The 16,465-nt window shown below is 36.6% G+C and overlaps 1 protein-coding gene across 26 annotated transcripts in view; it reads right to left on the bottom strand.

The window, feature by feature from the left end:
* LOC105472758 (claudin 8) overlaps positions 1-16,465 on the bottom strand; it is a 146,832-nt gene that overhangs the window by 21,757 nt on the left and 108,610 nt on the right. For 21 of the 26 annotated variants that reach the window (XR_011622771.1, XR_011622770.1, XM_071095580.1 and 18 more), the window contains one exon: positions 8,467-8,668. The exons of 2 other annotated variants lie outside the window; for them this stretch is intronic. The gene's annotated coding sequence lies outside the window, so the exon portion shown is untranslated. 3 more of the 26 variants (XR_011622772.1, XM_071095561.1, XM_071095578.1) reach the window with 3 other exon arrangements.

Consider the following 16,465-nt stretch of genomic DNA (forward strand, 5'->3'; position numbering starts at 1 on the left):
TCTGGATTCACCACTTTAAATCTATTTTGTGAGCAGGCTCTCTCTCTCTCTCTCTCTCTCTGTCACACATACACACAATTAAAAAGTAACTGAACGCACTGTTTAGGCCCAGAGGGGGACTTCGATCATCACCTTCTAAGAGTTGTACTCGTGTCGACTTTGTCCTCGTTGGATCGGGTTTGTTCTGTGTAACCAACAGTGTGTAACAGAAGTGATGGTGTGCTCATGAGATTAGATAATAAAAGACTGTTGTTTCCTTCCTGGGTGTACTCTTGTTCCCTCCCTCCTTCTCCACCTCCATCTCTCTGTCACTGCTTCCTCTGGGGGAAGTCAGCTACTACCTAGTGAAGACACTCAGATAGCTTCCTATCAAGTCACAGAGGTCTCTCAACAACCATCTGAGAGAGCTTGGAAGCAGACCTTTCAACCCCAGACAAGCTTTGCAATGAGACAGCAACCCTAGCTTCTGGCTTGGTTACAGCCTAAGATGCCCTGAGCCAGAACCATCCGGCTAAGTCCCTCGCAGATTCCCCACCCACAAAAATGCTGAGATGACACATAAGTATTGCTTTAAGCAGCTCAGTTTGGGATAATTTATAATATATAACTAACATGGATTTCTTTAAAAAAAAAAAAAACTAAAAACCTATTTTCAACTTCCTTAACATTAAAATTCTCTCCCTACTCTCATGCTCGTTCACATTTTTGTCTTACCCAGTCTGTCTAGTCTGCTTTATTATTCACCCCAGATGAGTTCTATATACTTGCCTAGCCGGAATGCTTTTTTTTTTTTTCATCTGCTTGTGCCTTCATCTCCCTGAATTTTATTCATATTCTTCCTTCTAGGCAAAAGTACCTATTCCTTTCATTTTACCATACTACTTAAATCATGTCTATTCATTAAATCAACATACTTCTTGAATTCTTCCAGGAGGAACCTAGAGCACTCTAACCACTTTCTTGTCTCACTCCATGGCAGTTAAAAATTACAGTACATAGTTAGCCTTTCAGACCATATTTTATACTAGTCATTAAAAATTCCTCAGAAGCAATTCTATAATACTTGTTGGTTGGCTGCATGCTTAACTTAATCAGAACAAGGAAAGCGCAATTCTTGTTTCCATTAAAATTAAAGTACACATATAGGAATATATATATGCATACATACATACATACACATATATACATACGATAATAGTCTTTATCATAAAATGTTTTCACTGTAGTTTGCAATAAATAATTTTGAGCTTCTACACCACACAATGCAATCCTTCAATTCAGGAATTTTTGTACTCAATCTTGCATTTCCTCAGTCTAACACAGTGTCTGTCATAGACAAGTTATTCAATAGTCTTACTGAACTGGACTGATTTGATTTTTATTGTCATTTCTTTTCCTATCTGTGCATTAGCGAAGGTTGATAATCACGTCAAATGACTGAAGGAAATGAAGTACATTAGGAGTGCACTTAATCTACAAATTGGATCATCAATACCTACAGAAAGGAGAGTAAAATATGCTCTATGCTAATATACCTGCCATTGGTTTTCCAAGGACAACTGATTCATTTCACACATACCTTGGAGGTATGTGAGGCAATCCTGTGCCTACCCTTTGACAAATAAAGAACATTTAAGTTGCATAATGATATTCACAAAACATCCATTGCCAATACCTGAAAGAACAAAATAAAACTCATTCTTCCAGGTGTGTTACTTCTTTCCTACGTTTCTGCTTCTACTAGAAACAGGATTGGTGCTATTCTTTTAGTTGCTTTTAAAATTATTACTATGATATTCAAGGCCTTTCAGGTATGGATTCTTACCTACCATCCCAGGTTTAGCTCTCTAGTGACACTAGACCACTTTAGATTTCATTATGTGCCTTACTGATAGGATGGCCAGCATTAGCAAACAAATTCTGGCAATTTGAAAACCCAGTTAAATTTGAATTTTAAATAAACCTAGGAAAACAAAAAATGATAATGCATTGAAAATGATTGTCTTGGAACAAATAAAAGCTTTCCATTCTTTATATTGTCATGGAACAGGTATTTTTTGGAGAACTTAGAAATAAGAGAATATTATTGTCCTCCGAGAATCAACAAGTAAAATCAACACAGAGTAGGAAAATTTGGTTGATTGTGAAATACCAACAATAAATATTGAACGCAGGACCTGATAAAGAGTTTTCTATAATATTGTAGTAATGTAATCTGCATTAGCTCAGTAAAATATTTGATTAGCTGGAAAACTCCTCACTGGTTCACTGTGACATAGCAGCTTTCACCTTTATTTGTTGCTCACCAAGAGTTAGTTGCACTTTTATCTACCAACCTATTTATTATACTAATGTAATTTAGCTAAACATCATGCAATCCAGTGAAACTTGAGAATGAGAATTATTTCTATGAAAACTAAAATAAATGTTTCAAAACTCTTTATAAAGGGGAGTTGCAAAGAAACACTGATGAATTGGATGTGGGATTCAAAATGAAAACTGTAAAAATTTGAGAAAACAACAGCATCAACATAAAATTTCTCAATCATTTTATATGCAGGTTGCTTTAAATGTGTATGAATTTTTTATTCACTTTAAAAAAGCCAAAACTAGAAATAATTGGGTGAATGAATGCATCTTTCCAGGTATGGAGTTTAAAAAAATGTTTACAGTAAATATATATTATTTTATGCTATCATTTTAATTCAATATTTTAAATCAGTGACAAACTACTGGCCCCTTTCACATCAAATACAATATATAAAAGTTAAAATATTTATTGATATGTTAAATATATTCAAGAACATTAATGTTGCCTAAAGAAAAAAATAAACAATATGAACAGAAGATCCTCAATGTTCATGGCAGAAGAAATTTTAATTTAATATACTTTGATTGTTTTCATTGGCAAGTTTATCCTTCTACGAAAATCAGTCTTTAAATTTTTCATGCTGTCTTAGGTAAGAACTTTTGGTTAAGTCATCCAAATTCACTTTCCTTTGATTATTTTTGTAAAGCAGTTGTTTACTTTGATTTTTATTTGACTTGCTACCTAACCTATTTACCAAGATAGATTGTGGCTAACCAGATGATATAGATTTTTGTCTTTGGCTCTGATAACTCTTTGAAATATATTAGCCCACAGTAACTGAAACAGCATGGTACTGGTACCAAAACAGACGTATAGACCAATGGAACAGAACAGAAGCCTCAGAAATAACTCCACACATTTACAACCATCTGATCTTTGACAAACCTGACACAAACAAGCAATGGAGAAAAGAATCCCTATTTAATAAATGGCGTTGGGAAAACTGGTTAGCCTATGCAGAAAACTGAAACTAGCCCTTCCTTACACCTTATACAAAAATCAACTCAAGATGGATTAAAAACTTAAACATGAGACCTAAAATCATAAAAATCCTAGAAGAAAACCTGGGCAATAGCATTCAGGACATAGGCATGGGCAAAGACTTCATGTCTAAAACACCAAAATCAATGGCAATAAAAGCCAAAATTGACAAATGGGATATAACTAAATTAGGGAGCTTCTGCACAGCAAAAAACACTATCAGCAGAGTGAACAGGCAACCTACAGAATGGGAGAACATTTTTGCAATCTGTCCATCTGACAAAGGGCTAATATCCATAATCTACAAAGAACTTAAACAAATTTACAAGAAAAAAAAACCATCAAAAAGTGGGCAAAGGATATGAACAGACACTTCTCAAAAGAAGACATTTATGCAGCCAACAAACATATGAAAAAATGCTCATCATCACTGGTCATTAGAGAAATGTAAATCAAAACCACAATGCAATACCATCTCATTCCAGTTAGAATGGCGATCATTAAAAAGTTAGGAAACAAACAGATGCTGGAGAGGATGTGGAGAAATAGGAATGCTTTTACACTGTTGGTGGGAGTGTAAATTGGTTCAACCATTGTGGAAGACAGTGTGGTGATTCCTCAAGGATCTAGAACTAGAAATACCATTTGACCCAGCAATCCCATTACTGGGCATATACCCAAAGGATTATAAATCATTCTACTATAAAGACACATGTGCACGTATGTTTATTGTGGCACTGTTCACAATAGCAAAGACTTGAAACCAACCCAAATGTCCATCAATGATAGACTCAATAAAGAAAATGTGGCACATACACACCATGGAATACTGTGCAGGGACATGAATGAATTTCAAACCATCATTCTCAGCAAACTAACACATGAACAGAAAACCAAACACGGCATGTTCTCACTTATAAGTGGGAGGTGAACAATGAGAACACATGGACACAGAGAGGGGAACATCACACACTGGGGCCTGTCAGGTGGTGGGGGGCTAGGGGAGGGACAGCATTAGGAGAAATACCTAATGTAGGTGACATGTTGATGGGTGCAGCAAACCACCATGGCACATGTATACCTATGTAACAAAACTGCACATTCTGCACATGTACCCCAGAACTTAAAGTATAATTTAAAAAAGAAAAAAAAAGAAATAGATTAGCCCTTGAACCCTTCAAAGAAGGAAAACAGTTCATCCAACTTCTCAACCTGTCTTAAATATTTCTGTTTCCCAACCAGTTCAGCACCTTTCTGTAAATAATACAAACACAATCTCTGTCAAACTTATGTAGTCTGGATGACTTTGATAGTGAGACTTATAGTATCTTTTGATGTATAAGTATTCATATACACATTTTATTTCTCATACCGTTTTATAAAGTGCTTCAGGGCAGAGATTTACGTCTTCTAATTTGTTTTATGCCTCATAAACCCAGAGAAGTATCTGGCACACAGAAAGTTGTATGTTGAATGCATTTGAGTTAAACTGAACTAATAAACTTCTTGATGTCCAAAATCTAGTACCTCAGGCAGGAGGTGTTGTCCTATTCTTCAGCATAAACAGACAGTTACAGTTTGCCTACTGAAGGGAAACTGTAGGGAAAAGACATTTATTTCTCTTCGGCAAGCTGTAAAAATCTAACCATCTGGCCCCATATCTCCCCCAATATGCTGTCCTGTTAAACTGAAATATTTTTCCCTTTGGGTCCATGAACCAGAAAAGCAGCATCCTTAATTGTAAGACAGGATGACTACCCTTTAGCCATCTTGGCCCTGACATTCCCCTTTTCTCTACAGAAGACTGTGCAAGATTTGAAGATAGAATTGAAAGCAAATGCAAGAGGTAAAGTGACTAGGCTCTGTCAATTAGTTATTTTAGTTTCTATTGAGGAAATAACTTGTTGGTCAGGATTTACTTAAACTGGGCATAAAATTATAATTATTCTTAATAAAAGAGGCATATATTAATATTAGAATATGGATATATTCGAAGAACTTTGCAGCTGCACCAGTAAGTTCAGGTACAAAGCCTTCCTCTGTTCTCTACTCTTCTGTTCTGTCATCTGATGGTATGAAGCATGCCACAATGAGAAAATTACCCTAACCTTTACCCGGCTTTCTTCTGGGAACACTATTTCAGGCAGCTTCCCTTCAGTTCAAGAGCTTAAATCTACCTTTATATCCTCTCTCAGATTTAATTTAGTATCTTCTTAATTCTTGTCTATCTTTTTCTCACTTTTCCTTTTGCTTTACCTATTTTCTACCTTTAATTTCATCCCTGTTTTTAAATTCTAAAGAATATCTTTTTGTGGAAATAGTAAATATTTTTTTTTCTTTTGGGCTCAACTATTGATTTAATTTATTTTAAGTATTCTGGCCTACTGCTTTATTTTTCTCTATAGCCAAACTAAATATCTTCATAAAAATTTTTATGCCTTTTTTCACTCATTATCTTCTATTTCAATTATAGGTAAAATCTGAATAAACTCTCCTCTCTATATGACAGTTAATAAAAGTCAATGTTGATTTTATTTGTTATTTCTTGAGTCTAAAGTTCCCAACAAAAATAAGATTTGATTTGTACATACGAACAACTTGCTCTCTGATAGGGTAGCACATAGGATTTTAAGATTCTTTCATTGTATATTTCTGTAAATGTTTCTCTAGGTATAGCATGTATCTGATTTCTATGGAAAAATCTGTTAATGTGCATATTTCTGAGTCCAAAATCAAAGGATTCTTTTTTATTATTATTATTATTATACTTTGAGTTCAAATCAAAGGATTCTTATTCAATAGGTAGGTCTCAGGTGGAATCTAGAAGCTGATGTTCTTTAATCAATATCTTGGATCATTTTGATGAACACATGCCATGACAAAGACTAATCATGTATCATGACAAAATTGTTAGACTGAAAAGTCACTAGCTTTCGACGAGTATTAATCACAGTATTCTGTGAGATTACCTATTTCATATAACATTTTCAGGGAGCCCTGGAAATACGGGGCAAGCATATGAAAAAGAGAAGTCCAAGTCAGAGCAATCAGGAAAGGGAAAGAAAGAAAAGGCATCCAAATAGGAAAAAGGGCTCAACATCACTAATCATCAGAGAAATGCAAATTAAAACCATCATGAGATACTGTCGCACACCAGGCAAAATGGCTATGATAAAAAAGACAAAAAACAGCAGATGCTGGTGAGGCTGTGGAGAAAAGGGAATGCTTTTGCACTGCTTTTGGAGATGTAAATTAGTTCAGCTACTCTGGAAAGCAGTTTGGAGATTTCTTAAATCACTTAAAACAGCTGTCATTCAACCCAACAATCCCATTACTGGGTGTATATACACCCCCCAAAAATAGATCATTATACCAAAAAAACACCACATGCCCTTGTTGGTTCATTGTTGTGTTATTTGCCATAGCAAAAGACATGAAACCAACCTAAGTGTTCATCAATGGTAGATTGGATAAGACAATGTGGTACATATACACCATGGAATACTATGTAGCCATAAAAAGAATGAGATCATGTCCTTTGCAGCAACATGGATAGAGCTGGAAGCCATAATCTTAAGCGAATTAACAAAGGAACAGAAAACCAAATACTGCATTTTCTCACTTACAAGTGAGAACTAACATTGAGCACACATGGAGGTAAACGTGGGAACAATAGACACTGCAGTCTATGAGAGAGAAGAGGGAGGGAGGGGGGTGTGTGTTGAAAACTATGGCGTACTATGCTCACTACCTGGGTGCAATATATGTATGTAACTAACTTGCACATATACCCTCCATATCTAAAATCAAGGTTGAAATTTTTTAAAAGATTATGAAAAAGGCAAATTTATTCATATAACCATTTGATGAACATTACTGAGGGTCTGTAATATTCTAGGCCTTGGGGATATTGTAATTTACAAAAGGCAAAAACCCCTGCCCTCATGGAAGTTTACTCAAGCAATAGACGATCAACAAGGTAAATTACTGAAATATATAACATATTAGCTAGATAAAAATTCGAAAGAGATAAAAAAAAAAAACAAAAAAAACAAAAAAACAGAGAGGACAAATCAAGTGGCAGGGACTGAAATTTTAGGTTGGGAGGCTAAGGAAAGCTTCCCTGGGGAAGTGACTTTAGCATTAACATTGAAAAAAGTGAGCTTATCTCCTACAATCCAGGAGTCGTATTCTAAATACATGGTAAAAAATATGACCTGGGTAAGCACAGACCTGTCTGATGAATCAAAATAGAGGCTGTTTTCACCTCATCCTCAATTCACCATCATCCTTTCTCTGACCTTCTCCCACCTCCTCTAAAGCTAGGTACCCTCATTTTGTCAGGTTTCTTTGGTCGCAAGAAAAAGATTCCAATGAAGTTATCATCACATAATTCACAGAATGAAAGGGAAGCCACGTCTGCAGAGCAAGGCTCAGAAACAGACCGAGAACCAGAGCACTGGGGACTCTTGTCAAAGCCCTGCCTCTTGTAGAAATAAATTGAATCATTATTTCCCAGTCTGTATGGCATTCATCTTCATATCCACAGTCTACAGAGAGATAATCTGTCTGTGCACATGGCCCTTTCTTGGCTCTACTGGCACACAACAAGGAAGCTCTAGGCAGGAGGAACAGCTTAAGCTTTTGTAGAGGCAGTACCTCTAGAAATAGAAATCCATCCAGAGTGTACACAACGCAGGCAGCTAATGTTCACTACAGTCCTGATTCCTCCCAGCTCTGCAGACTCCATATCAATATCTACTAGCATCTGGTTTAATTTCCTTAGAGCAATTTTCTTTCTATCAGTATGTTTTATATACTTTTCTGTCCTAATGAACTGGCAAATATAATGAGCTATACATCAAAATACCTACTCTTACAATGAATCCCACTGAGAGAAGCTGACTTAGGTTGGGAAATACGTTTTTCTTTTCAGGATTTCTTTAGCTGTGTAGCTGGGCTGGAAGCCTACAGTTGGCTGAACGCCAGCTCCTCTGATTGACGGAGAGGAAATAGTAGCCATTGAAAGAGGAGGAGCAAGAAAATTGGCGCTAGTTGTCTACTTAAAGCTAAAATTAGAAAAATAAATTAATAAGAACTTTCAAAATGTGTACCTGATCTTTTTTTATTGACTAGGAAACTTCATTTCTTGAAACTTTGTGCGGTTTGTTTTTCGTAACAGTTTTCTGATCTCACTGACCTCTTCTTTCTCTGCAGTCGACTTCGTGCAAAGCCTGGTCCGGTTCCCACAGGAGCTTATGCAGTAGTGGCATTTGCAGTAGGTGGTGATGGTATTTCTAAAAATTTCTGTCTGTGCTGGAAAATAAGACGTCGGCATTGACATTTCCAATTTGAGAACGATTGTGCTTCATTAATTCTGTATTATAAATGCCACTTCTGGATTTGGTTTTCTTTGATATTCTTTCTGATCCATTCATTTCAATAATACTCTTTTCTACAGAACCATCTCATCTTTATTTTTGGTTGTTTATGCTGGTATCTTTCCACAGACCCTTTTTTATGATTGTATATTATTTAATTTATAGGTAGAAAATATGAGTTGTGGTATTATACATTGTATCTGCTTCAGGGTCACGGGCATGTGTTTTAGGTTTAAAAATGCTAATTTTTAATCTATTTATTCATAGTATTAGAATATAAAAGTGGTGAATCTAGGCTGAAATATAACTATTCTTGGGAAATACATACATATTTCAATTTACTGATGTTGTAATCAAATAAGTAGTCTTTTTATTCAAACAAATGATTAGATAGAAATATTAAAATACAGGCCGGGCGCGGTGGCTCAAGCCTGTAATCCCAGCACTTTGGGAGGCCGAGGCGGGCGGATCACAAGGTCAGGAGATCGAGACCATCCTGGCTAACACGGTGAAACCCCGTCTCTACTAAAAATACAAAAAAATAATTAGCCGGGCGCGGTGGCGGGCGCCTGTAGTTCCAGCTACTCAGGAGGCTGAGGCAGGAGAATGGCGGGAACCCGGGAGGCGGAGCTTGCAGTGAGCCGAGATCGCGCCACTGCACTCCAGCCTGGGCAACAGCGTGAGACTCCGTCTCAAAAAAAAAAAAAAAAGAAATATTAAAATACAAAATATACAATTATAAATTGATTAATTTTGCCTCCTTACCTGAACACTGAGTCTTTCTATTTGAAATTGATGTCCATAATCTTTGAGGGGGATGGCAGGCGTTGGGAATTCTTGAAGTACTAATGTGTTGACTTTGGAGATTCTGGAGGAAATTTTCTGTCCCTAATCATTTTTGTCCTTATTCTCTCCAGTAGCCGAGACCTGTGAGATTCTGACTCTCGTCCCTAGCAGTGTGGACTGCAAAACCACTCTCTAGCGATTTGTTAGACACCAAATATCTAAGCCTCACTCAGAATGTGGTGAATCATAATATCCGGGTCTTAGTTTATACATTAAAAAATCTCAGATGAATCTTATGTTCACTAAAGTGTTGAAACTATTTACAAATAGTCCTCTTTCCCCATAACAACAGTATTTAAATGCCAAATTCAGGTATTTTCTTCCTATCTCTACAACCTGTCATGAAAGTAATCTTAAAAATAGCCAACACATTGAGTAATTGATTCAACATCAAGTCAATCTTGTTATTCCCTTCTTGCCCTTCAGTCTCTCCAGACAGTATCCATTATGCCTCATAACCTGCCTAGTAACCTTGTCTCTGGAAAGCTTAGACTCAACCATTCAATTCCTGAGACTGCATTGCTCCTTATGGCCTAGCTCCTAGATATCTTTCTGTCTTTAATTCTTCACCCATGCTCAGGTTAACTTTGTTGGAACAAGATACTTCAAGATTTGGCCAGAGTGCCATATATTATAGGAAGCACTCTTCAATCTCAGGCTGAGCAACTTGCTCCTCCTCTGAGCTCCCACCTGTTCATTCCACCAAATCAACTTTGTTCACATTCTATTGCTTTGCCGGTTGATTTTTAGAGTAGGCTTTCTCCCTAGACAACGTATGGTCCTAGTGTGGGGATCTGGTATGAATTCTTGCTTTCTTGGAGCCTAGGGACTACTTGGCACCCAGTAAGAACATCACAAAGACTTGTTGCACTAAAAGGAATTGAGGCAACTGATTTCTGTGCCAGAGTCTAGTAATGAAGCAAGATCTGCTTCTTGCTGTGCTATTTTGCCATTTAATTCTAATCTGAGCTCTTTGATCATAACTTAACATATTGAAGAATAGGAGTCTCAGGAACATTTTGTTCTCTGACTAGATAATATTTACTTTAATATTTCAAAGAATTGAGAGATCCCATTTTCTTTAGATATAATGAAAGTCCATGATATAAAATAAACTAATTATTGTGTGAAGTCTAATTTTCAATTTGTGTGAAAGAAAATGAGACTTAAAAAAAAATCTTATTCAAGCCTCTGGCATAACAATAGTAATTATTTTCTTTTCACTGATTAAGTTAGAGAGCACTGACATCTTTGGTCTGCAAATGAGCCTCAGGTGAGCACAATAGGTTTAAAAATAGTAATGTGATAATGGCTTTCAAAACAAACAGACATTTGAGTCTTCTTGAACTCTTGTAAGTTCGTTACTCTGGAAATTCTGCATTTGGCTTTAGCCTAAAATGTTATATGTAAATCACAAAAGACAAGTTGAAGTTAATGCTGCATATTTTTCTTCTTTAAAACATACCTATGCTTATATGTGTCATCAAAAACAGGTATTGAAAGATAGTCCTATAACTAAACGTTAGCAATGAAAAGAATGTGATTGCAAAACCATGCTAATTACTTCTGTTTTTAAAACTATGAAATGATTTATTATCTTACTAAGTATATTTTAATAATTAGATCTTCCAAAAATGTAAATTTAAATGTCTAATTTAGGGCAGTCTTTATATAATTCTGGTTGGAGTAAAGCTAGTACAAAGTTGCAGAGAATAATTTGGCAAAATGTTTAAAAAGACAAGTATATACACTCTTATAAGTACCTATCTATTGATTTATCCTAAAATTGTTCAATGATGGGAAAAGTTTTTCATAAATACATTTATTGCAGATTTTTAATAATTGTTCCAACAAGAAAAAAAAAATGAAAAGTTCAACAGCTGAGTAAGATTACCACTCAGTGAAGGGTTTGTGGTTAGTATTAGATTTCTTTTAACATCTTTTCTATCTTTTTGAAAATAGTTATGATGAAACATTTATTTCTTTGGCAATCAAAAACAGGTAAAACAGCTTTACTATTTTATTTGAAAATATAATGAATTAACAGTTTACTGGAAGCAGATTTAATGAGTGGTTCTACTAAGCACTAAAAATGTCCATAAATCACCATGTTAGGTGCTGTGTCTTGAGCAGTTGATTGATCTTTTAGAGTCAGCAGTTGTAGCGACAGCATAAACCAAATCAATAAAGGTTTACTGGACCTTATACCTAATACCAAGCTCTAGGTATTCATGAGTCAGAAAAACCTACTCTTCCAAGAAATTACAACTCTGAGCTACCTCCAAGTTGGCTTTACATTGCACAATAAATCACACACACACATTCTAATTATATCTATTCATCAACTCGAAGAATGATGGCTGTCAGTTTCATCCATACTTCTTATGAAAGGGTATGTGCAAGACATAATAGAGAAATATATCTAGTTATGACAACATTCTGTGAAAGGGAATAATTTTCTTTTTCCTGGAAATAACAAATGGATCATGTTCTATCCATGTCTCTCTGTCTCTGCCTATGTTTATCTGTGTATCAATCTACCTATCTACTCACAACAATTCTTGAAAGGACTCTGATTAGAAACTTGTGCAAGTCCTTAGAATCCAGAAACTACATTCAAACAGAATTTCACATGCAATCCTGATGTCCATTTTCTCACTCCCTTCAAAGACAGCATCTTGTAATGTACGGGTTAAGAACATTATTTGTTTTCACTGAACCTATTAATTTGTCTTCTCCTTAGTACCCTTCAACTTGGGTGGTTCTTTCTCTACCCCTGGGGCACTGTTTCACTGCTACTTACGGGTCACTCTAGTTTATTCAAACGTTATTCTCCAGAATGATGTGCCCCTGGAAAACCATCCAGTAAGGAGAAGGACTGAGGTGGGCCTCCTTCTCTTTTCCTTGCACCAGGTTATGCAGAGAGGCGCGTGTTTCTTTATTTCCCTACTAAAGAGGTAAGTTAGTTATAAAGGAGAATGCTAAAGTGTATTTAAGGTCAGAAATGTCCTCTAGTGTCCCCTTCCCACCCTCTAGTTTTGGATCTAGCATCCTTGGCTTTCCAGTTCAAACTCTCCTCACTAAAATGCCATCTATTTCAAGTTCATCTGTGTCAATCTCTAGCACCTCTCTCCTAAAATTGGTTGCCACTGGGAAGTAGCTCTTGGCCCAGACAAGTGATCAAAACTGCAGGCCGTGGAACTCAAATATTTATTTATTTTATTTGGCTGAGTCCATTTTCTAAAAAAGAAGAAACCAACATTTCACAGTAAGAGAAGTTTTAGATAAAAATCCAAGTATCTTGACTCTTGTAGAAAACCTAGAATCTCAGAAAATAATTCACCAGAGTGGAGTAGGAGCTGGGTCCTGTTGATAGAGAAGTTGCTTCACTCACTTGTTTGCCCGTTCCCTAGGGTTTGAGACTTTTGCCTGGGACTCCTCCTCCTATCCATCTACATTAAAGTTAGAACTATCCAGTTTGTACTGCTCCCTCTGCCTTCAGACCTGGCTGTCACAGTGAATTTTAGTTTACGGCACAAGTTAAAGAAAACATCGGAAGGAAAAGCAGGAAGAAAGGAAGGCCAGTTTACCCCTAGTGAGTGAAACTACGAATACATGCATAAGCACACACACACACACACACACACAACCTCCTAAAGGCTAAAATTAACATTCAGAAGCCTAAGTAACAAAAAAATTCAGCAAGCCCCATTATTTTCGTTTCTTTTGTTTTTCATTTTGTTGCCTCCTGAAATAATGAAGCTGCCGTATTTCCATTCCAGCCAAGCCTCCCTTAAGTTCTATAGGTCTCCTCAGTCTCCCTCTCAACCTCAGGACTGGTGCTACAAGAAGATAATCGTTCAGCTACTTCCATTCTTTTATAATACATGTAAAATATTTTTAATACCACACAAAATAAAGATTATAAAGTAAGGATAAAAGAACAGATTCAGATATAAAATGCTGTTTCTTCCCATTGTTGAATTGGTAGAAAACGTTATATCTAAGTTTTCCTCTTGCCAGGTCACACAAATGCTTTTTTAAGTGCTCCACCCTGCTCTTTCCTGAGGTTGATCTATGCCGGGATGTTATTAGGCTGGTGCAAAAGTAATTGCGGTTTTTGCCATTATTTTTAATTTAATTTAATCACATTATGTTCCATGGCAAAACAGCAATTACTTTTGCACCAACCTAACAGCTTCTTATGCAAGGTCCTATAGATAACATGTGCTGTGGCTGTGTGTGCATTGTTGACACTTCCCTTTCAGCATCAGGACTCTGCTATTGTTAAGGAGGTTTGTTTTCTCCAACAGCCTTGACAAAACGATAGCTTGCAGCGTTCATTATTCATCTGGGAGGGCTCCAGGTCTGTGTCTTGCAAATCTGAGAGTTCAGCCGTGTGTGTCCAGCACTTGCTTTTCTCTCTGTGGCCTGCATTGATGGGAAAGCAGGCTCCACAGTCTCTAATGAAGAAGGGCAATGTCCTGCTGGGTACAATGGAGAGAGATAAATATCATAGGGACTGTAGCTCCATATAAGGCCTTAATTTAACCTCTTCATTAGCCACCTCATGCTCACTATCAAGTGTGTTGCAAAGGAATGAGTCTTCCTGACCATGCTTTTGGAGTCATTTATTTTTTTTATAAAACTGTTCCTTGTTAGTATAAGAATTACATTACCTTGATCTAAAATATCTTTTGAACCTATTCAAAGAAAATTATGCTTTTGAACTGAACGCATTGTCCTTCTGGTTCCCCTTACAAACCTGAGAGAGAAGTTTCAGAAAAAAATAGAAAATGGGAGGCTAGGAAATAGGGCTGTATTGATATGAGGGGCAAGTAGTCGTAGGCAGGGATTTCAGAGGATCCAATGAGTAAGATACTCTGTAACAGTGTTAAATGCTTAATCTTCCTGAAGACATTGAGGTCACAGGTACTCGAATCAATAGAAGTAGTGGTAGAGAGCAGCCAATAAGTTTCTTTATTGAAGAGGTGGCGTGGAAGCTCACTGGGTCACAGAGAGTAAAAGGGATGCTGGTGCACGGGAGCCTGAGGAGCAAGTGCTACAAGCTGTTAGCACTGTAATGACCCAGAAGCTAACAGCCCACAAAGAAGAAGCATGCAGAGTCCTCAATGTCTTGGGTGCTAGCAAGAGAGTCAGAGATAAACTGTGAAACTGTGTGGTAGCAGCAAAGACTGTAATCCTGTTACGAAGAAGTCTAGGCCCCTATTCAACCTAGAGTGCAAAAAACGTGACAGCCAGAAGACCTACATTTGGGAACACATAAAAGCCCTTTGGAAAAGCCATGGCATGGGCAGTGTTTGATCCAGGTAGTGCTTTCCATGAGTCTGGTATCATGAGGATGGTATGGTGTGATACAGAAGACTGACGCAGTTTTGAGGCTTCCTTTTTGCTATATTTTCAAGCTGGTAGAGCTTAGCGAAATGTAGCCTACCATAATAAAATAATAGCATAATTTAGCATCAATGTAATGGAAAATGTCCCCGTGTTTTATGTTTTGTGGAAACAAAAGGTTTACATTGATATTAATCCCTTAATTTTATTAGTTTGGTGTCTCCCTCTGGCTATTTCAGAATTTAATTTCTTTTTTCAGAGTTTTCCTCAATTGTATTTAGGAAAACCTCTTATGTTTTCTTCTTAGAAACCAAGGACAATAAGGAACTTTCTGGAAATAATTGACTAAAGCCATCATGCTAGTTCCTCCATGAGTAAGCTGTTCAGCCAGGTAGAATGACATTCCTATAATTCCACTGAGCAAAGTATTTCTCTAGAGATAGCTACCTAGATGTTTCAGGCTGGCAAAGTTCTGTGATAAACTATGGTTGGATGGAGGGAATGACCCACTGCTTGACTCTGACTTAAATGTTCTCATCTAGACTCTAGAAAGTTCAAGTCTATATGTTTCCATTCCCTTGTCCAACGAATCCTGTAGTTTTATCCAATACCTTTTTTCCTATATGAGATCAGAACAAGACTCTAGGGTTAAAAGAAAAACAACACAAAAATAAATCAGTCTGTTCTGCCTTGCAATCTCCTTTCTAGTGTACCTGAGCATAAAACAAGAAGAATAACAATGTCGTCGTCAACAAACACCTCTACTCTCCCTGACAGAAACATATATTAATTAAAGAAGACTAAAACAAAACCAAATACAAAAGAAAAACAGAAACCTTCTCCATTATAGCACAGAAAAATCTTAAGGTGGAATAGAGTCTTCATTTTCTCAAATTCAAATAGCTTCTGCTTAGGCTCACTGAAGCTCACCTTGCTTACCTAAAGTAGCTCACTTTAACTCTGATTTCCTTCATACTGTTTGTACACTGAATTTATAAACTTAATCTTCTTAGTCCGGTTTCCTTGATTTTGATTTCTTTTTTCTTGCTTTTCTTATCTCACTGCAACATTCCCCTGCTTGTTTGAAGTTTCTCCTTTATCAATTTCTACGTATTATTTTCTGTAACATATGCACTTGAGAACAACTTTAACACTTGAAGTCTCCTGTGTGCCTACAGATCAGAAAAAAATTCTAGGTTATGAGTAATGGAAAAATTTCAAGATTTCTTACAGTGAAAAGAGAAAGGCTGGGAAAAACAGGCAAAATATGAAGAGTTCTAGAGTGTTTATTTTTCTCATAATAAAATTCACGTTAATAAAAATATCTGGATTGACTGGCACTGCTTTTGTGAACTTGATCTCCAACCAGCTTCTTATTGTTATAAAATATACTCAGGATTCAAAATCTAGAGGGAGAGCCTGAACTTGCCTAATCCTCATTCAAATGCTTTCTACCTGACAGTGCCAGGGTGTGGAAACATTGGGACAGACTTACCTTTTTTTTTTTTTTTCATTGAGAGAGAGTCTTGTT

The sequence above is a fragment of the Macaca nemestrina genome, chromosome 4 (assembly GCF_043159975.1).
Source record: "Macaca nemestrina isolate mMacNem1 chromosome 4, mMacNem.hap1, whole genome shotgun sequence".
NCBI classification, from domain to species: domain Eukaryota; kingdom Metazoa; phylum Chordata; class Mammalia; order Primates; family Cercopithecidae; genus Macaca; species Macaca nemestrina.